Raw genomic sequence first — 22,941 nt, 5'->3', positions numbered from 1 at the left:
GATACACCGCAAGACCTAAGTTCAATGACAAATCCATGCAACACATGATATAGCATAATTAAATGGACAAGAATAAATCAAGTTCAACTTAACAAATTATCAAATCTAAAATAAAAGAGTTACAGTTGTCCAAAACCTCAAGTCAAAAGCTAAACATCAGAATTCTAAGAAAGAAAGAAAGTCTGCAGCGGAAGAAATATTCTAAGGAAAGATCTAATGGAAGGCGATTCCATAAGAGCAATCCAGACACGAACACAAAGCATCATGTGCATCCACGTCCTCTGTGATCATGCCCTCCTGGTAACCACCCGACAAAGAATCCTCAACGAAAGTGGGGTCCTCATAACCTGTAGAGAAGTCTAAAGAATAAACAAAATAAAAGAATGAGTTGATAGAACTCAGTGAGGGTAACTAATATCCATGTCATACATTCATCCAATTTCCACATCATAATTCATAAATAACCATGTAATTTATAATATAAATAAACAGATGCATGATGATGATATGATGTTCCTAACTCTATTATGTAATTTCTAAGATAGACACACATTAAGTGTAAACACCAGTCTCCTCTGGGCGGTCTCAATCACTCTTCCCTCACAGCACTAAAGCACGTCTTTTGGGTTCTCCACGGTTGTTGGGTCAAGTCACATCAATCCATGGCTAAGGTATAAATCACCACTCTCTCACATCACAGTTTTGCATGAGAACTGGCGCATGTCATCGATTACTCTGAGCCCAATGCAAAGTCATACAATCTCGTACTACATATGGTCCGGATACTTCCCCTATGGCACCAACCAACTCGGTTCAGTATCGTTTCCCACCTAAAGTCAACGTATCCTATGGCACCAACCAACTCGGACTACTTTGACCCCTAACCCTAGGGTCATCCACATATAATGGACAAGATGCTCTCCATGTCCTCTCATGGGTTGGTTACCAGTCTTGAGCGCCCATGAGCCCTTATCTATTATATGCAACCCTACCATCTCATGATGGCAGTGGGCTTGCTTGATTTCTATTTTCTTTGCTCCTCGTACTTGGGGAATCTAGTTCTTCAATGTAAATTGAAGGTTCAAGGGTTTTTACCTTCGCATTCGCCAATCTTGACAACTCATCTGCCATTTCATTCTCGTTCCTCGGGATCTGAAAAATTCATACCTCTTTAAATTCCTTTTTTAGCTCTTATATCATTTCCTGATACTTTTGCAACCAAGGCTCCCTAATTCCGAACTCTTCTTGTACTTGATTAATTATGAACTAAGAATCACTATAAACATTTATCTCCGGGATGCCTAGTGCTTTTGCCAACCGAATACCAGCCAAGAAGGCTTCATACTCGGCCTCATTGTTGCTTGCTTCAAACCCAAATTTTAATGAGTACTGAATGAGGAATCCTCCTGGGCTCTTCAATAAAACTCCAACTCTTGCTTCTTGCTTGTTATTCAAACCATCCACGTAGATGTCCCACATTATTGGGGTAATTTGTTCCACCCTTTCCTCTACAGGAACTATGGTTTCTACCACAAAATTAGCTAAGGCTTGAGATTTTATGGTTAGTTGGAGTTTAAAATCTACTTGGTATTCACCAAATTCCATTGACCATGCCAACATTCTCCCTAATAGGTCTAGCTTATGAAGTACTTTCTTTAGGGAGAAAGTAGTTAAAACCTCAATTGGGTGAGCCTAGAAGTATGGCCTCAACTTCCTTGCTGCCATCATTAAGGTCAAGGCTTGTTTCTCGATCTCTGTATACATGGTCTCCACATCAAGAAATACATGACTGATGTAGTAGATTGGCCACTGCTTTTATTTCTTTCCCAAACAAGGAATATTATACTTACTGCTGAAGCCGAAGGCCAAATATATTTGTTATGTTTCAATTTGGTCGAGATAATATGGCGGTTTTCCCAACATTTCTTTCAAGTTCTCGAATGCCTTTTGACATTCCTCTGTCTGTCATGCCTCTCTGCTGCCCCTCAGATCCTTTAAGGCCTTGAAGAATGGTAAGCATCGTTCTCCTGATTGTGCAATGTATCTGTTCAAAGCTGCCACTAGTCTTGTTAAGCATTGTATGTCCTGAACAATCTTTGGTGGCTCCATATCAATCTATGCCTTTGATTGGATTTGCCTCAATATTGTACTTATAGATGTATACACGTGTGACCATACATGTATTCCTATAAGCTCCAGGTTCAAAATTAGCTTGATCACCTCTGTTTTGAGGAACATTTCTTCTGTAACTTGGGATATAACAAAGAATAAATATTAGGTTTGCAATCAATCACAAATATTAGCTTTGAAAGAAAGAAGAAAAAAAATCAATTAGAGTCACACTTCTAGTGTTAAAATTGAGGTTAAGTGATAATGTCATCACCAAACAAATATTTAAAATATGTTCTTTTCTTTTCTTTTTTTAAATTTTTTTTAAACTTTTTATTAGTACTGGGGATGGAGATATTAATATGTCTTAGCAAGAGTCGAATCCACAACGTCTTCACTAAGAAGTGTTGGTTTCACCACTAGAACAGCTCTACGTTGGCATACCGAACATTCTTTATTGGCTGATCATGTGTATTTTGATTCTAATCCTATGATTCACACTTTTCTCAACATTTAACTAACCCCTACTCTATTCTCACTCCTCTCACAGCTCTCGCCCCTCCCTCTCTCCAACTTTTGCTTTGGAAGCATTGGTCTTCCCCCCACCACTAGGTGAAGCTATGGCGTTATTAGTGACGAGCCATTTTCTTAAAAGGAGGTTCCAATCCATTGACTGAAGATTTCATTTCCATTGGTGTAGTGTACATTGAAATAGAATCTGAAAGAGTATGTTCAAAAATACAGAATCATTAATAAGGTATTTTTGAAGGAAAATAAAAGAAAAAAGGGTAATTTTTAGTGTCACATCATGAATTACCCCCTAAAATTAAAGCAACCCTGAGCTATCCAATTTATCAATCAAACCCTTTATGGGTGAAAATGTATAGAACACATCCTATGCTGTTAGGAAATCATAGTTAGGCGCTGATGTAAGCAAATTTAATATTCCAAAAAGACAAGAATAACCTTGAACAGAAAATCCTATGCTCGACTCATTTCTTGTCTCGCTCTACTGTTGTGACTTGCGACTTCTTCCTTCAACCATAAATCTTGAAAAGTTTTGAGAGTTATGGTTTGTGGATGGCGTTTTTAAACTCATGACGTGGGGGTAATATTTAAAGTGGATAAATAAAAACTAAGATTAACGATATTAGTAATAGGGGGGGTCCGACTAATATATTGGATAACTCAGGGGGTGATGTTAATATTATTGGGTAACTCATGGGGGTGGCACTAAAAATTTCCCCCCAAAAGAACTGAACTATTGTATTAATTTTTCCTTGAATTGCTCCTTGAAGTTATCATATAATTCCAATGGCAGCAAGGCAAGAGAATGCCCGGATGAGCTGTATGTAATTTTTAATGGTTAATTTTCACTTAGACCCCTAAAGTTTGACCCAAGTCATTTTTAACCCCAAAAAAATTGATATCTTACATTTGTTTTCTATGTGGTGTCTAAAAAAATTAATTACACATCGATTTTTTTCATGACAAAATACCGTTATACATTTTTATTTTATTTTTGTGGTATAAGGTATTTTGTCATGGTGCTAATTTGGCGGTCTGTTATGCGATCAAAAAAAGAAAAATACTAGATTAGCCCTTATAAATTTTGTTTTTGAGGTATACAAAATGTCAATTGACCAATCTGTGTCCGTCCCTTATACATTTTGAGTTTCGTTTTCTTTTTTTTTTTGATCGCTTAACCAACAGCCAAATTAGCACCACGTGCAAATTTCAATCCGAGGAACCCAATCAAGAAAAATTGAGGTATGCTTATCATTAGGGATAATTGTTGTTGACCCTTTGGACTATAGTTTAATTATTAGTTTATATTCTATATTTTTTGAATTACTAATCTAACCTTACTCTTTATCTGTAATTACTAATACCTTTTTGTCGTTAAGCTCCATTAGTTATATGAAAAGGTGTCCATCTTGATTTATTTTAATATCTCAAAATAACTCTAAAATTTTATACTACTTATTTACATTTTATATTAAATTATTTTTGACAATCCTTAGTACTTAAGAAAAAATGAACCCTAACCAAAGTATCTTCTTCTCCTCCTCTTTTTCACTTGTCTCTCTGTTCCTTTCCGTTTAAGAAAAAGTGAAAAACAGCAGCCTACCTTTATGTCACCACCGCGAGAACGAATGTTGCAGAATGTTTCAGATTTGGATTTTTATTCTTTGTTAATGTTTGTTATGCTTCCAAGAATATGGAGCTCAAATTTTCAAGTTCTTGCATTGGCTTTAGTATTTGTAAAGGGATGAGTTGTTGGGGATGGCTTCAGGATTTAAAAAGGAAGGAGTTCCAATTTTGATTCTTTCATGTAATGGATTTTTTCCCCTTAGGGTTCTCTGTTCAAAACAATGACTTGATGGTGCCTGCAAACCCATTTCTCAATTCCTTGCCATTTTCCATGGGTAAACTCAAATCCTTCACTCCATGAGAGAAACATAGAGGAATCTAAGAAACGGAATCATCTGCATTATTTATTTTTTTGGATGATGATAATTACAAAGATTTCTATCAATAGAGCATAGAGCATACAATATTAGTTAGATCACTACATCTCAAGGCTAACCAAATAATTCAATAATCTATGGACTAGATACATCAGTACAAAATGTTAGTTTACAAGTGGTAAGAAGCATTAGGTTAGAGAAAATTCCATTCACCAGACCTAACTGGTATTGGCAAAAGAAAATTTCCCACCTCAAGATTTTATGTGTTGTTTGTGCTTGATAAACTCCAAAAACGAGAGCCAGCGATAAACGCAAGGGATTATTAGCATGGTTCTCCCATTCTTAAACGAAAAATCCACTTGTGGGTTTCGCCCCTAGCCCAAGGGTTAGACTGGAAAAAAGAAGAAAAGAATTGTTCTTACTCTAGAAAGAAGAGAGGAGGCAAATGGAAGAAATTCTATTCGATCAAAAGTCTGAACCTTTCTTTTTGTAAGTTTAAGTTCAAAGGAGGTCTCAAATCTATTGTATTGGAAAACTTCTGTTGCTATATTGGACATCTTCCATCCTTTTATAAGAACCATTAATGGTAAGCAAATAGATAAATATAAGAGAATTTGAAATTATTGTTTCATATTTGATTTTCTCCAATGTCTCAACCTGCAACAAACTCATCATAGAACATAGTTCTTCTTTAATCCCATTTTAGTGTTTTTTATTTTTACCAAACTAGATTAGATCTAAATGCTCGTACATAACACTAATAAATGTGTGATAACTCTTCACGTTATAATTATGACGACAGTATAGTTGGGGAGGGGAAAGAAAAATAAAATAAAAAGACAGTAAAAAATTCGTCACAATATAATTATGATAATAATATGGTTAAAGAAAAAAATGAAAATTATTTTCAAATTACACCTCTTAACTTATTTAAATTGTGTAACCTTACTTCTTTGACCTTGTCACACTCCATTTGCATTTAAAATGCAATGGCAATTCTATGATATGGGGTTATCCTTCGAAATTACAATAACACTCAAATCCTATGTATAATGTTGCCCCATACGATCATCACCTTTGTCCTTGTAAATTACATACATTTTGTGACCCTTCTTCATTTACAATTTTTAAGGCTGCTAAAAATGATTTCAAATTGGACTTTGATCGTTCGCCATCTTATGCTAACTTCTCCTTCTCCCAAACAGTCGTTTCAATCATTGGCTTAATTGGCATTGGTTTAACAAAAACAACTCACCATTAGGTTAACTTTCTTTTCTTTTTTTGCCCAAAACACCATTAGGTTAGCTTATAAAGCTCCTAGTTGGATCTCATATCAAACTAACTGCATCAGTACTATATGCTACATAGTATTTGTCTGTGCTGCACAAATGGAATTCAAGAGCCCATACCAAAATGGTTCAAGAGCCAATCTTGCCGTCATAATGTACATGGTTGTTGTTTACAAAGGGATTGTCAATTGTCAAAATTTTGAGTGAATAGGCCAATATATTGAGCTGCAGTTTAAAATGGCGGCCTTAAAACACAAACACCTCACTTTATCTTTGTAAAATAAAAATATTTGAAAGTTCAATTTTCATGGATGCAGTAATCCAATGTGTTATAACATTGTTTATATTTTTTTAATTCAAAAAATATTCATTTTAATTCTGCGATGTTACCTAAATACCCTTGTATAAAAATCATACACTTATCTAATATACATACTATCAAAAATGGCAAATCTTTCATTAAACAAAATGATCATATTTTTTATCTATAAAGACTACCCACAAAGCTATTAAAAATACAAAATTTAATTTTCTTATTAGGTTGGAATTGCAGTTTACTTTCATTTGTGACAAATCTTTAATTAGGCTAAATGATCCTATTTTTTATTTACAAACGCTGCCCAGCTATTATACATAAGGAATTTAACTTTCTTATAAGATTAAAATTAGTCAATTCAATTGTTTTCTTGTATTTAATCATCATATTAACTATTAATTAATGATTACAAATAATTATCTCATTCGCTTGATTCTCTCAATCAAACCGTTATTTATGAAAAACCACCCACTCAACCCTTAAATTTCTTTATTCTCTCCTTGAGTCCATTTTGAACTATTAAATCATTATACAAATTAAAAACCATTAATTTGAAGTTAAAAAATAATAATGATCACAAATAATTATCTCATTCTCTTGATTCTCTCATCTCTCACTCAAACCATTATTTATGAAAAACCATGATTGTCCACTAAAACCCTAAATTCATTTATTATCTCCCTCAAAGAGACAGAATCTCCCAAACAATGACTGTTATTTGTAAAGCAAAATTTAAAGGAAAAAAATTTATAAATTCCTATATTCCCAAATCGAACTCTTGAATCATTCTCCTAGAAATCTAATCCGTATTGTTTTTCTTCTTTTTGTTATGTAAAATCTATCCATTCTTTTTAAAATATCAAATATAGATAATTATTAAATCCAACCCTTGAATCATTCTCCTAGAAAGCTAATTGGCATTTTTTTCTTTTTGTTATGTAAAACCTATCCGTTTGTTTTAAAATATTAAACATAGAAAATTATATCCATCCTTGATTCTCTCCCTCAAACCATTTCTTTTTAAAATATCAAATATAAATAATTATCTCCATCCTTGATTCTCTCCCTCGTACGGTTTTTTTATGTGAACAAGCTAGGAATTCCTTGCTAACCGTTTTTTTTTTTTTTAAATAACTACTAACTGTTATTTGCAGCTAGCTACCGACGTGGATTGACAATCTCCTCAATTTTTGACCATATTTTTTCTTTAATTGTTGAGTTTAGATCAATTATGTTTCAGTTTTTTAGTGGGTTAGAGAATTTTAAATTAAAAATTTCTAGCTTCAGGTTGTTCAAGGTTGAAGTTTTCTAGGTTTTGGTGGAGTTCGCTCCCACATTTGAATGTTAATCCATCAATCTGATACTCTCGACTATTCAGGCGTTCTTATTTTCAGTAATGATGTAATATTTAGACAAAAAAAAAGGTGATGGGTGTCAAATCCATCAAAGATAATCATTCTCTCAATTAATTTGTAATAGCAGCGAGTAGCTTTGAATCCGTGGTCTAGGCAAAGTAACAGAGGTGGGAACAGAAACAAGAGTGGTTTATGAGACATGGTTTTAGAGTTGTATTTGAAAACAATTCTTTGGTTTTGTATCTGGGTGATACAGTTTATGGTTATGGTTTTCTTCTGAATGGTTTCATTGTATTGGATACAATTAATTATTCATTTAATTCTAGTAGTGCTTTTGTTTGCGAAGATACTGTGTGTATTGATTATAATTTGTGGCATGCAAGACTAAGACATATTGGCTTAGATAGGATGAATAGATTGGCAAGAGAAGGTCTCTTAAGCCAAGGTTCACTATCTGATTTGCCAACCTGTGAGTCATGTCTAGCAGGAAAAGCAACTAGAAAACCATTTAAAAAGGCTTTTGAGAGCCTCTCTTCCTTTAAAACTTATCCATTCAGATGTGTGTGGACCCATGAATGTGCATACTATAAAAGGACAATCTTATTTCATCACATTCATAGATGACTATACAAGGTATGGTCACATTTATCTAATTTCTCATAAGTCAGAAGCTCTGGAATGTTTTAAGAAATTCATGAGCTTAGTTGAGAATCGGTTAGATAAAAAGATTAAAACTCTTAGAACGGATACAGGTAGAGAGTATCTCTCCGATATGTTCAAAGACTTATGTGATGAAAAGGGGATATCTAGACAACTTACTATTCCAGGGACTCCACAGCAAAATGGGGTTGCTGAGAGGAGGAATAGAACCTTGCTAGACATGGTGAGATCCATGATGGCGCAGGCAAATCTACCCATCTCTTATTGGAGAGATGCTTTGCTGACTGCGGCCTATATCCTCAACAGAGTTCCAACCAAATCGGTTCCTTCCACACCATATGAGTTGTGGACCGGAAGGAAGCCAGATTTGAGTTACTTGCGTGCATGGGGATGTGCAGCATATGTTCACTCTACTTCTCACCAATATGGAAAGCTTGGACCCAGAGGAAGAAAGTGTATCTTTGTGAGATATTCTGAACCCTCAAAGGGCCATGTCTTCATTGGACTAGATAAGAGTGAGAGGAGAACGGAACTTGAGTCTAGGGATGCAACATTCTTGGAGAATGATTTTCCATCTCTTTCAGGAGTTAACAAAGAATCATCGGAATTCTTTGAGATACAAGATAGTGGTCTTGTCACTCCAGGGATTCAGATTCTGGATAATGAACCTGGGTTTCATCCAAAAGATCCTAGTGGGAGTGGGAGTGCAGATGTGATAGCTACCCTAGACGGTGAGCGATCTGACATGCACTTGCGCCGTAGCAGGCGCGGGCTAGTTCCTCGTCGACGTTTTGACATAGAGGATGAAGCCTATATGGTAACTCCTGAAGAGATCGACTGTGAGATGACTTCAGTCGATGAGCATGAACCAAAGAGCGTGCAGGAAGCTCTTGCGGGGTCAAGCTCAAATGAATGGTTGCGGGGTCAAGCTCAAAGGAATCTTTTCCCTGTCAATTAAAAAATATTGATATATGGAGTATTACCAAGATGATGTTGGTAATACTTCAAAAGTAATTCAATTCAATTAATTGATGGGGGAAAGATTCCTTACCTGGATTTGCTTTCCCTTACTTGAAGTATTCGCAGCGGAAGTCTAGATCCACGTTCTCGTTCCACCACCAAAGCTTTACCGGGGAGATTCCACAAACACTGGGAAAGGGAATAATATCCACAACCCAAATGCCGTGGATTAATGGAATGAAGATAAAAAACTAGGAAAGGAGAATTTTCCAAGCCTGCGATTCTAAGAGAGAGGGAGAGAGAGATGAAGCCGCCGTTTCTCAGAGATAAATCTCGTGCGAATGAATCACTCAGTTACACACTAATGCAGTGGTTACCAAAATATATAACTCTATTTTGTAACCGCCCTAATAGTGAGTTTCCAATATTGCCCTTGGGCATTTAATTTATTAATCATATTTAATAAATTCCAAGAGCTCCCACTTGCACAAGGGCAAGTGTTAATCTTTCAATGTGTCCCAGACACACTTGTATATCCCAGATATACACATTCAATCTCTTTGCTATGTATCCCAGATACATAGACCTCTTGTGTCCCAGACACACATGTATATCCTAGATATACATATATATTGATCTCTTCACTATGTATCCCAGATACATAGACCACCTGTGTCCCAGACACTAATATCCACAATCATACTGGCAAAATGGGTTGTGCGACCGGTGATATACCTGCACGCGTGAGCCCCAAACTAGAAACCTTCCCAGAAGGCCAGAATGGCACATCACTCATAGAAACAAATCAAATAAGCATTAGTATAACACAGTCTCCTAGGTTTATTCAAACTCACCAGACTAAAGGTATCTTGATCCCTCTGAGAGATCACCTTTTTGTCCTTAAAATGTTCACTACTGTAACACATACAGTTGGCGCCAGCAAACACTTTTTAGGGTGCAATTGAATCAAACCTTTCCTTTCGCTTCCCCTGCACCATCACTACACTTAGGATTGACTCCTTTCCCGGTAGTGCCCCTTTAGGTCGAATCAATCATGACCATAGGTAACACCCCAAAGTAGCCACATCAACCCTTCGTTTCATGATGTCGTCGAAAGTCACTAAGAACACTAATGGACCATAAGGTCCAGGACTCACACAATGAGAGGAGCAGGGATCCATCCTCTCATTTCCAATGATCGCTAAGCACACATAGTATGATATATGTGCTATGGTGGAGCATTCTATATACAATAGAACGTATGTCCATCTCAACACCGTACAGGTCTTAGTCTAGTCGCAACCTCTTGCTCCTAACCCGAGTTTCTTTATTGTCGCCACCCTAGCACCACATAAAGTACTCGCACTTGGCTCCTATAGGCAACATGAATAGTGGGAACATTCATGTCGATTCTCTTTACAATAGAGAAACTCATCTTGATTCCAAATCAAGGCGACATCATGATTATGAATTGACCTACACAAAGTCATTCACATCTGTCTCATCTCTGCTCGCCTCTAAGGCGCCAGAGGCGAATGCTCGTGTGAGTGAGCCATTCTCTTGCCTATTGACATATCTTGTTTTTTGCTAGCAAAACACAGTCACACATAAAGTGAATAAAAAAAATTCTGGAATGAACTCATATTACTCATTAATAAGAAAGTCTCAGTACAAAAATAAGTCACAATCTACGCAAGCCCAAGGATTTTACATGAGAAATAAAAACATCCTTGGTTATAGGTTTGGTAAGAGGGTCAGCTACCATCTGACTAGTAGATATGTGCTTAAGTACAACTTTCTTCCTTGATGTAATGTCTCTAACAAAGTGATATCTCAACTGTATATGTTTGGTCTTCCCATGATACTTGGGGTCCTTGACATAGCTAAGAGCTGCCATACTATCACAGTAGACAAGGGCAGCCTCTTTGGATGTCATCACAATCCCAAAGATGTCAAAGGAATCTCCTCAACCAAACAGCCTCTTGAACCGCAGCTGAGCATGCCACATACTCTGCTTCCATGGTCGAGAGGGATATACAAGCCTGCTTCTTGCTACACCATGAAATGGCCCCGCCATTCAACAAGAAAGCATATCCAGAGGTTGATTTGCGCTCATCTATGTCTCCAGCCCAGTCGGCATCACTATAGCCAACTAACCGCAAATCCGATCCTTGGTAACACAACATGTAGTTACTCGTTCCTCTGAGATATCTCAATATCATCTTGACTGCTTTCCAGTGCTCTATGCCTGGGTTTGATTGGTACCGACTAACCAAACCCACTGCATAAAAAATATCCGGCCTAGTACACATCATAGCGTACATAAGGCTACCCACTGCACTGGAATATAGAACTCTTTCCATCTTGGTTTTCTCCTCTGGAGTCTTAGGACCCATATCAAGGCTCAAATGCAAACCCTTCTCCACTGGAGTATCAATTGGTTTGCAGTTGTGCATCTGGTATCTCGTCAAGACATTGTCAATATAGGTCTCTTGAGATAAACCCAGTAATCTCTTTTGCCTATTTCTGACAATCTTGACACCAAGCACATAGCTTGCTTCACCCATGTCCTTCATATCAAATACGGAGGACAACCATTTCTTAATGGTTTCCAATAGCTCCTTGCTATTGCTAGCCATAAGTATGTCATCTACATTCAGTGTCAGAATGACATAATTATTATCAAATCACTTGGTGTAAACACAGTGGTCTTCCTCAAGCATGGAAAAACCATTTTCCATCATAGCTTGGTGGAAGCGCACATTCCACTGTCTAGATGCTTGCTTTAAGCCATATATGGACTTCTTAAGCTTGCACACTTTGCGCTCAAGTCCATGTGCTTCAAAGCCTTGAGGTTGATCCATATAGATCTCTTCCTCAAGTTCTCTATTGAGAAAAGCAGTTTTTACATCCATCTGATAAAGCTCCAAGTCCAACTGAGCAACAATGGCTAGTATGAGGCGAATTGAGGCAAACCTAACCACAGGGGAAAAAGTTTCCTCATAATCAACGCCCTCTCGTTGGGTGTAGCCCTTAGCCACTAAACGAGCCTTGAATCTCTAAATAGATCCATCCGCCTCTCTTTTGATCTTGAGAACCCACTTGTTCCCAATTGCTTTTCGGCCTGGCGGCAAGTCAACCAAGTCCCAGACATGATTAACTTTCATCGACTCCAACTCTTCCTTTATTGCTTTTAACCATTCCTTTGAGCTTGACCCCGCAAGAGCTTCCTGCACGCTCTTTGGTTCATGCTCATCGACTGAAATCATCTCACAGTCGATCTCTTCAGGAGTTACCATGTAGGCTTCATCCTCTATGTCGAAACGTCGACGAGGAACTAGCCCGCGCCCACTACGGCGCAAGTGCATGTCAGATCGCTCACCGTCTAAGGTAGCTATCACATCTGCACTCCCACTCCCACTAGGATATTCTGGATGAACCCCAGGTTCATTATCCAGAATCTGAATCCCTGGAGTGACAAGACCACTATCTTGTATCTCAAAGAATTCCGATGATTCTTTGTTAACTCCTAAAAGAGATGGAAAATCATTCTCCAAGAATGTTGCATCCCTAGACTCAAGTTCCGTTCTCCTCTCACTCTCATCTAGTCCAATGAAGACATGGCCCTTTGAGGGTTCAGAATATCTCACAAAGATACACTTTCTTCCTCTGGGTCCAAGCTTTCCATATTGGTGAGAAGTAGAGTGAACATATGCTGCATATCCCCATGCGTGCAAGTAACTCAAATCTGGCTTCCTTCCGGTCCACAACTCATATGGTGTGGAAGGAACCGATTTGGTTGGAACTCTGTTGAGGATATAGGCCGCAGTCAGCAAAGCATCTCCCCAATAAGAGATGGGTAGATTTGCCTGCGCCATCATGGATCTCACCATGTCTAGCAAGGTTCTATTCCTCCTCTCAGCAACCCCATTTTGCTGTGGAGTCCCTGGAATAGTAAGTTGTCTAGATATCCCCTTTTCATCACATAACTCTTTGAACATATCGGAGAGATACTCTCTACCTCTATCCGTTCTAAGAGTTTTAATCCTTTTATCTAACTGATTCTCAACCAAGCTCATGAATTTCTTAAAACATTCCAGAGCTTCTGACTTATGAGAAATTAGATAAATGTGACCATACCTTGTATAGTCATCTATGAATGTGATGAAATAAGACTGTCCTCTTCTAGTATGCACATTAATGGGTCCACACACATCTGAATGGATAAGTTCTAAAGGAAGAGAGGCTCTCAAAGCCTTTTTAAATGGTTTTCTAGTTGCTTTTCCTGCTAGACATGACTCACAAGTTGGCAAATCAGATAGTGAACTTTGGCCTAAGAGACCTTCTCTTGCCAACTTGTTCATCCTATCTAAGCCAATATGTCCTAGTCTAGCATGCCACAAATTAGAATCAATACACACAGTATTATGGCAAACAAAAGCACTACTAGAATTAAATGAATAATCAATTGTATCCAATACAATGAAACCATTATCAAGAAAACCATAACCATAAACTCGTATCACCCGGATACAAAACCAAAGAATTGTTTTCAAATACAACTCTAAAACCATGTCTTAAAAGATAAATAACAAAACAAGATTTCACCGAATGTCCGGAGCATACAGCACATCATGGAGTAACAGCGTCTGGCCACCGCGCAAAACTAATTTGCATGTGCCTATGCCATGAACCTCCATGCTTGAGTTGTTCCCCATCGTTATTCTTTTGCTTCCTCTTGGAATACGACGGTATTCCACGAAGCTCGAGCGTTCCCTTGTTATGTGTTCTGTCGCACCTGAATCAACAATCCACAAAGGATTTAGTTCAGCAAGCATAGTAGAACTTGTTACATAACAAGATGAGGTATAACACACAAGACATACCTCTTGCTCGGTGCAATCACGAGCAAAATGACCAAAGCTTTCGGCACTTGAAGCAAATCAAAGCTGATTTCTTCTTGCCAAAGCACTAGTCCCCCTTGAACGCTTGGGGCCACTCTTGTTTTTGTTCCCACCCTGGTTACTTTGCTTGGACCGCTGAGGTTGAGCTTTCTCTCTCTTGCGTTTGAAGCCTGCACCCTTACTAGTGCTAGCTTCAGCAGCAAATACATCAGTTTGAGGGGCATCGGCCAACATCCGATCCTCATCAAGCTCAAGGTGCTTGGCAGCTTGATCGAAAGTCTTGACCTCATAAGCATGAGTCAAGAAGATCTTCATATGCTCCCAAGTCTTTGGCAATGACTCGATGATCTGCGGAGACTTACTCCTCATCGCTCTTCGGCGCCCACATGCGCTCAACTCACTAATCATGTTAGACATGATGGTTATATGCTGCCTCATGGTGTGACCCTGACGCATCTTATAACCGTCAAAGGTGAGTCCAAGCTGGCGGCCTCTTGTGATGGAAGTCCCTCCATACTGAAACTTCACAGCCTCCCACAAAGACTTTGCAGTCCTATGCTTCTCATAACGAAGCATCAGGTCATCCCTCATGGAGCTCAGGATTGTAATCCTGGCTACCCGGTCTTTCCTCTTCCAAGCATTGTATGTATCAAGGTCCCTGCGATGTCGTGCGGTGGTACCTTCCTCGTGTGGGTTCATGGTCCTGGTTTATGGTCTCCAAGATATCCTCGCTCTTCCAGGAGATATTGCACCTTTCGGTGCCAGAGGTCATAATTCCTCTCATTCAGCTTATCTCCTTTAGTGAGGTCAGCAACAATGCTCTTGGTAGCAGCCATTTTTTCTAGAGATATTACATACAAGAATGAGTTCAATAAATCTAGCATAAAACACAACTCATGGAACAACAAATCACACTAGCATAGTCAACCTATGGGATAAGCACTTAAACCAAAAGAGATGCTAAAAAACATTCAATCAAATTCTCATGCAAACCCACATTGACTTATACACTAGCTTCATTCTGTGCAAGAAACATGATTGATAGACCCATAAATAAAAAATAGTTTTATTAAAATAAAACATGCAATCATGTTCAAGCTATGAGGTGGTTCACACAGAACACTTCTACCTCATTAGCTCCCACTATGCCCCATTAGGCCCTCAATGCCCAAACACCACACAGATTGTCGGGCCATTGGTGTCCAGTAAGTTAGAAATACATTCTGAACTGGACAGACCAATATCCAAAAAAAATCCATCTCCCAGACGGACTGCTGTCTGCCCAGACGGACTGCCGTCTGCCCAGACGGAATTCCTTATGCCTTTTATGCCCAGACGGATGACCGTCTGCCCAGACGGAAATTCCGTCTGGCATTCTGTGACCAGACGGACGACCGTCTGGTTCAGACGGTCGACTGTCTGGCCCAGACGGATGACCGTCTCCCAGACGGAAATTCCGTCTGGGTCATTGTGACTAGTCTGATAATAGACGGACGACCGTCTAGTCAGACGGTCGTCCGTCTGGTCCACAGTGACCAAAAAACGGCGATTTTTCAATTTTTCTTGAACGAAATTTTTTTTCAAAAAAAAAATGAAAAACACGTTTTTTCACCCAAAAAATCATCCAAAAAAATACATGAAAAAAATCCAACATTAATTATTAAACAAAAATAATTATCATCATGGATTATCAATTCATGCAAATCTTCATTAGGGAAATTCACAAGGATCCTCCCACTCGGATCCGAACCAAAATAAGGGTTTCCATAAACCCTATCAATTCTCCCATGGGTTTCATATTAAACCCTTGATCCTCCCATTGGATCCATACAATTAAAATAAACAATGGGGAGGAACAAAAAAACGTGGGAACCAATGGCTCTGATGCCAATGTTGGTAATACTTCAAAAGTAATTCAATTCAATTAATTGATGGGAAGATTCCTTACCTGGATTCGTTTTCCCTAACTTGAAGTATTCGCAGCGGAAGTCTAGATCCACGTTCTCGTTCCACCACCAAAGCTTTGCCGGGGAGATTCCACAATCACTGGGAAAGGGAATAATATCCACAACCCAAATGCCATGGATTAATGGAATGAAGATCAAAAACTAGGAAATGAAAAATTTCCAAGCCTGCGATTCTAAGAGAGAGGGAGAGAGAGATGGAGCCGCCGTTTCTCAAAGATAAATCTCGTGCGAATGAATCACTCAGTTACACACTAATGCAGTGGTTACCAAAATATATAACCCTATTTTGTAACCGCCCTAATAGTGAGTTTCCAATATTGCCCTTGGGCATTTAATTTATTAATCATATTAATAAATTCCAACAGTAATGTAAAATCTATCCGTTCTTTTTAAAATATCAAATATAGATGATTATTAAATCCAACCCTTGAATCATTCTCCTAGAAAGCTAATTGGCCTTTTTTTTTCTTTTTGTTATGTAAAACCTATCCGTTTGTTTTAAAATATTAAACATAGAAAATTATATCCATCCTTGATTCTCTCCCTCAAACCATTTCTTTTTAAAATATCAAATATAAATAATTATCTCCATCCTTGATTCTCTCCCTCATACGGTTTTTTTATGTGAACAAGCTAGGAATTCCTTGCTAACCGTTTTTTTTTTTTTTTTAAATAACTACTAACTGTTATTTGCAGCTAGCTATCGACGTGGATTGACAATCTCCTCAATTTTGGACCATATTTTTTCTTTAATTGTTGAGTTTAGATCAATTTTGTTTCAGTTTTTAGTGGGTTAGAGAATTTTAAATTAAAAATTTCTAGCTTCAGGTTGTTCAAGGTTGAAGTTTTCTAGGTTTTGGTGGAGTTCGCTCCCACATTTGAATGTTAATCCATCAATCTGCTACTCTCGACTATTCAGGCGTTCTTATTTTCAGTAATGATGTAATATTTAGACAAAAAAAAAAGGTGATGGGTGTCGAATCCATCAAAGATAATCATTCTCTCAATTAATTTGTAATAGCAGCGAGTAGCTTTGAATCCGCAGAGATAATAAAAATTTGAGGGGGGGGGGGGGGGAAGGGTGTTTGAATCAATAAACTAAAAAATAAATAAAAGGATGCAGTAGATAACAAGAAATCAGAATAATAAAAGCTTTAGATCAAGATAAAATTTTATCGGATAGATTGGTTAGGGCATTGAGGATTAGCTCTCTAATAACATTCCGATATGTCCTTGAGTCATGTTTATTAATCGCATCAAATACTAAATACCCAATCCCTAGACAATAAACTCGAAAAATCATTGTTTATTTAAACTAGGATATGCATTCTCATAGCAAACTCTCTAGGACATTGATTATCCATTCGAGGATGCTATATGTCACTTATATTAGAATAATAAATAATTATTTTAATTGACAAAGTATTGAATTAATCACCAAACAATATGCCTCTTGTCTAAGGATTAATCCGATAACATAATAAACATGGAAAATGTATAAATACCTGAAAGTTAAAGAAACTAATTACCTAGAGTCTCACAATTGTCGAAAATCAAACTTCTATTAATCTTGATTGAAAAATAGAATTAGCTAGATATGGGAAAGAAGAGTAAAGAATGAAAATAGAAAACATCGTGCCCTTTTTTCTTTAGGATTGTGGCTTTCTCTTGTTGTAGTGTGTGATGATAAATCTCCGAAAATGCCTTCCTTCTTATAGAGGTTTCCTGCCAATTCTGCATCCTTTTCAATTTTATCATTTCCATTGTTCTCTTTAGCAATGCAATTATTCCCAATTCAGTTGTTTCCTTTCTTTCTCGTTGTCCATTTGATGGTTTTCATTCTTCCTCCTTGCATATTTGATTGTTTTCATTATCCTTCTTGCCAATACTGGTTTTTAGTCACTTTCGAATTCAGCTTCTTCCTTAGATGTTTGTTGAATTAAGATATTTTATCAAAATCCTTTTGATTTGGACAAAATCAAATCTCCAGCTTTGGACATAATCAAATCCTCCATCTTAATTTGGGTTAGATTCTTTGAGTTGATTTAAAAATGTGGCTGTGATTTTGAACCACTCTTTTCTAAACTTGATATTCAAACGCTCTAATCTGTTCATATAATAGAAATTAAAATAAAACAATCAAATAGTCTCATTAAAATACAAAGGATTTGATATAATATTAATGCAATTAAACGACCTATCAAAAAGTTTTATATTAATAGATTAAAAAAAATTATTCCTATTTATGTGCAAAATTCAATGATGTCCTTAATAATAATCCTCTTTTATTTTTTATTGTATTTAAATTCTACTTTTTTACTTTCTATTTATTCTTTTCCCTTTTCAAAAGTTTCAACTCTTTCTCAAGCACCCTAAAAATTGAATTTTTTAAATTATTTTTTCTTTCTTACTATGAAAATTTTTATTGTTATATTTTATTTCTCCCTTTTTTCTCTTTCTTATATGGTCACGTGCAAACATATCAGTATCTAACTAGTAAAAAATAAAAATAAAAATAAAAACAACCAACGACATAATTGTCTTCATCGAATACCCTTCATCAGTAGAAACCTTATTGAAATCTACAAACCTAACTTGCTCTTCAAATCCAAGCCCTGAACTACAAAACCACCGACAACGCGTCCTTTCAAATGGCGATTCCATTTGTTGCGCTCAAATCTTTCCTTGTGTTCACCAGCGGCATTGTGCCATCGTTGGAATTGACTTTGAATAGCTTTCCATGAACAAGGGGTATATCTGGTGGTACAATCAAACACCGAAAAGTTATTCAAAGCCGATCCCAAGGACAGATGGATGACACAAAAGCAACAGGATAACACAAAACATCTATGTGATAACCTAGAAGCATTGAGAGAAAGAAATCATTGACCATTTCACCTATATCTAGCCAGTCACCAAAAAATTTGACTAGAAAACAAACATACCTTTGATATTCAATGCTATGCAATGGAAGATTGTATTAAAGGAAAAGAAAGTGGTAAAATTTGAGGCTGCAAGGTTCATCGGGGTATAGTTGTTGGGAATTGAAGAGTGAAGATTTTGACAAGATGGACGATTCTACAAACAAAGTTGCTAGTAGAGTTGGTGTCACAAGCGTTTCTATGGTAATCGACAGCGACTTCGTGAGTCAATTGACTATCAGAAGAGTTGGGGTCAATGAATGCAGCCAAAAAGATGTGTCGGCGAGAACGAAGGTCATAAACAACGAGGGCATCGAAGTGTAGGTGAGGATAACAACATGAAGACGGTAGTTTCCACTTCAGTTACTATCAGAGAAGAGAATAGGTATGTATTGTACGGGAAGGTTGACATAGGTATGGCTGGAAGCATGGAAATGGAGGAGTTCAACATAGAGGAGGTAGAATTGACGGTGGACAATTAGAGAGAAAGGGATGAAGTCTTTTCACTCCATTATACATAATAATGTAATTGTCTTTACAATTGTACAACTAACCATTCTAACAAAATAGGACCTGTGTGTTTTTCAAAAATAAAGTGGGTTATCAATATATTAAGGCCTCCATTTTGAGGTGCCGGTGCAATTTGTTCAATTCTAAAACTGGTGCCAAGATCTAAAAATTGATCTAGTAATTTATTTAATCATTAAATGTACTCATTATTTGTTTAATCATAATTACATGGAGATTTTGTGGAATTTTCATGAATATCTATTCATCAAGGAAAAATTTCAGGGCTACCTCAAAATAAATAATGAAATTCGTGGACATCCCAGAAATATATCAAATTGGCAAAGGCACTCCAAAATTTCTCTTAAATTGGCATAATAGTTCACTCCCTTAGTAAGTTAATTCATAATTCTTAAGTTAAACTTAATGTCGTTTGACTTGACAGTATTACACTTAAAGCACTTATCTTTTCCTTTTTCTTTTTATTTAATTTTTTTTATTTTTTTTTTAGTTTTTTTTATTTTTTTTTTTACAATTTTACGATGTTACCTATAGTTGAATGAAATCCTAATTCTTTATGGTATTCTACCCTACATTCCCATTATACCCCTGTCTTTAACCTTCAACCTTGTTTTCTATAAAAGTAGGAACCTCACCTCTGGCGACGAACTCGAAGAATTCCTAGAAAAAAACCTTCATTTCCTTCAATCGTCTATTTTGTTCTTTTTGAGTCTCAGGGAGCAATATAGATTTTCTCCAATAAATCTGCCTCAAGAGCAGGTGAAAAATGACAAAGATTCTCTGCAATGATGTCGGGTCTTTGATTCTTGACCGTTATGACAATGGAAATTTCAAGCTATGGCCTGCAATTTTCCAATGGTACATTTTGTCATAAACTCTTCCATTTCATTGGGATCTTGTATGATCTCTTCCTCTACTTCTGTGGTTTAGTACAATCGCTTGCCCATGGAATCACAAGAAATCTTCTGTAAAATTAGGAGTTCACAAGATGTTTTTCTCCTTTGAGTTTGTTGTTCTGTCTTATATTTCTAGTTCATGGCCTTCCAATTTGTTATGGTCAGCTTGTGAAAGCTTTAATCCAGAGTGATTTGTCCAAAATTTGATCATTGATCATTCCTTAATGCGTGCCTGTAAAATAAGGTTAGATGTGGGTGACTCAGTGGTCGGGAAGCCACCTCCGAAGGTTAAATCAGTAATGGATCACCATAGAGGTCTGGGCTAATTGCGAGCTTAATTGAATGACGATAACGGAGGGAAACGATTTAGATACCTTTGCTTTGTGCGATACTTCAGTTTATATAGGGTTTACCTCTTATTCTCGATCTTTAGATTCATTCATAGTTCTTCTTCGTGGCCGTCTGATTGTAGGGCTTCCCCCCCCCCCCAATCTAAGTCAGTTACAATTTCCATACAGAGCATGATCACCCATCTCAAATTTAACAGGATCACGTCTCTTTCTAAAACCGTCGGGCTTCTTCACACTTACATTATTCCTTGGTTCAGCTCTTTGAACCAGTACCGATCGGGCTTACTGGTCCGACCGTGATTAAACCTGCTTCGTTGTTATTTGATCCTTATTATGAGCCCCTCAGGCCAAGTGATCCGTATTACACTACCAATTGCTTGGTTTGCCTTTTGGATCACAAACCCCTAGAATGGTAGGGTGAACTCTAAACATCCTCCCATTCTCCAAACGTCGCATTTATTGCTCTCGTCTGCACAACGGTACGTTTCATCGAGCCCACTCGCTTTTCGTATCTCACGCTTCTTTCTCCACATGGCCCTAGGAAATAGGCACCATGATGACAGCCTCACGTCTGAACCATCTTCTTCATCCCACCATTGATAATGGGTTAATCTTATTGGTTGGATCATGTCTCGAACTGTTGTTTGAACTCAACTGTTGATCTAGATGCATCTCATTCGTACACAATTTTGCTTTTGGTCTATTTAAACTCCTTCGCTTCTCAAGTTTAACTTCACTTTTCCATTTTGTGAATACGTTTGTGCTTGAAGACTTCAGCAAGTGCTTGCGATTTCCAGTTTCTCTGCTTCGTTCTTCAACTTGTTTAAGATAAAAAAAACAAGTTTCCTAGTTTTGTGCCTTGTTCCTTCTTCTATACCTTCATTTCTTTTATGTTTGGGTTTGTGATTTATGTCCTAGCTTGCTTAGGATCCCAACCTTCCATTTCCTTTGCAAAACACCTTTAGAATTAGCTCCTTCATTGGTTAGTGCTAGGACTTTTGACGATGACCCTGTTGATCGTATGATTGATGGGGATGACTCTGCAAATCAAGTAAGTCCCCAGTTTTGATTGAGTTGTCGAGCGATAAGAATGAGAGGATCACCAAGTGCTGGTTGGCCTCTGTTCGTTCAGCCCTTAGAGAACAACCAGGGAATCTTATGAAGAGCAGAAGAATTGCTTCTCCTCTAGCTTCCCAAAAGCAAAAAGCATCCAAGCAGGTTGTTTCTGGAAGTTCCCAACCATCTAAGAGGCCCTCCCAAGGACCTAGCTTCTTCCTCTCCCATGTTCGCCAAGCCAAACTTGACGGCATTTCCAATCATTTTTCAATTCTTTTTGTCTACCTTTTGCGAGTCCCTAACTCAAATGAGAGGGTTAATTCTAACCCTCTTGAGGAGTTCTCCATGTATACTGACACACCTAAAAAGTGGTGTCAGATTTCCTTTCTTTTCTCCCCTTTTTTCTTCTATTCTGAATCACTGGGATTTATGCCCAGGCATGCTTCTCTCGAATAGCTAGATACATATTGTTGGCTTTATGGGATTTTTCTTTGAGTTAGAAATCTCCCCTTCTCTACCTCTTTTCTCTCATTTTTATTACTTAAGTAAGTCTAACCCACCTAGATGGGTTTTCTTCTTGAAAAGCCCTCATAGTGAGTTGGGCTGGTTGGGAGGTATCATTGCCCATGGTACCTACCCTTCAAATCACAAGGGATGGCGCCATCGGTTCTTATTCTGTTGGGCGCCTTCCGAAGACTTGAATTTCCCGATTGCTTGGGATGGCCAAAATTCCTATACCCAAGCCAATCGTCCTCTTCCTCTCTCTCAACGAAGATAGCATTGTTTGAACAATTAAGTCTATACATGCACGTCAAGAGATCCATGGGCACACCATGGAGTATGAGGATGTCCTCCGATGGTGGGGTCTTACCTCTGGTGAGCCCCTAAACATTCTGTCTTAAGCTGTTTTTATTCTCAGTTTCTGTTGTACTCACTTTTTTGTTTGTTTTGTTATTGCAGTGACTCCTAAATACAATCCCAAGGCAGTCAAGGCTCTTGCCAATAAAGCCCTTGAAGTTGTTGAGGATAGGACCTCCTGACTGAAGAGGAAAGAGCCCGAGGTGGGGGTTGTATCCCAAAGGCTCAGTAGCATGCCCCCAAAGGTCTGTTAAAGGTTCATCCTGAGCCTGCCGAGAGAGGTAAAGCCCCGATTGATGTG

This window comes from Hakea prostrata, chromosome 1 (assembly GCF_041222555.1).
Source record: "Hakea prostrata isolate BN-2017 chromosome 1, UWA_Hpros_2, whole genome shotgun sequence".
Lineage (NCBI taxonomy): Eukaryota > Viridiplantae > Streptophyta > Magnoliopsida > Proteales > Proteaceae > Hakea > Hakea prostrata.
This window is presented reverse-complemented; position numbering follows the sequence as displayed.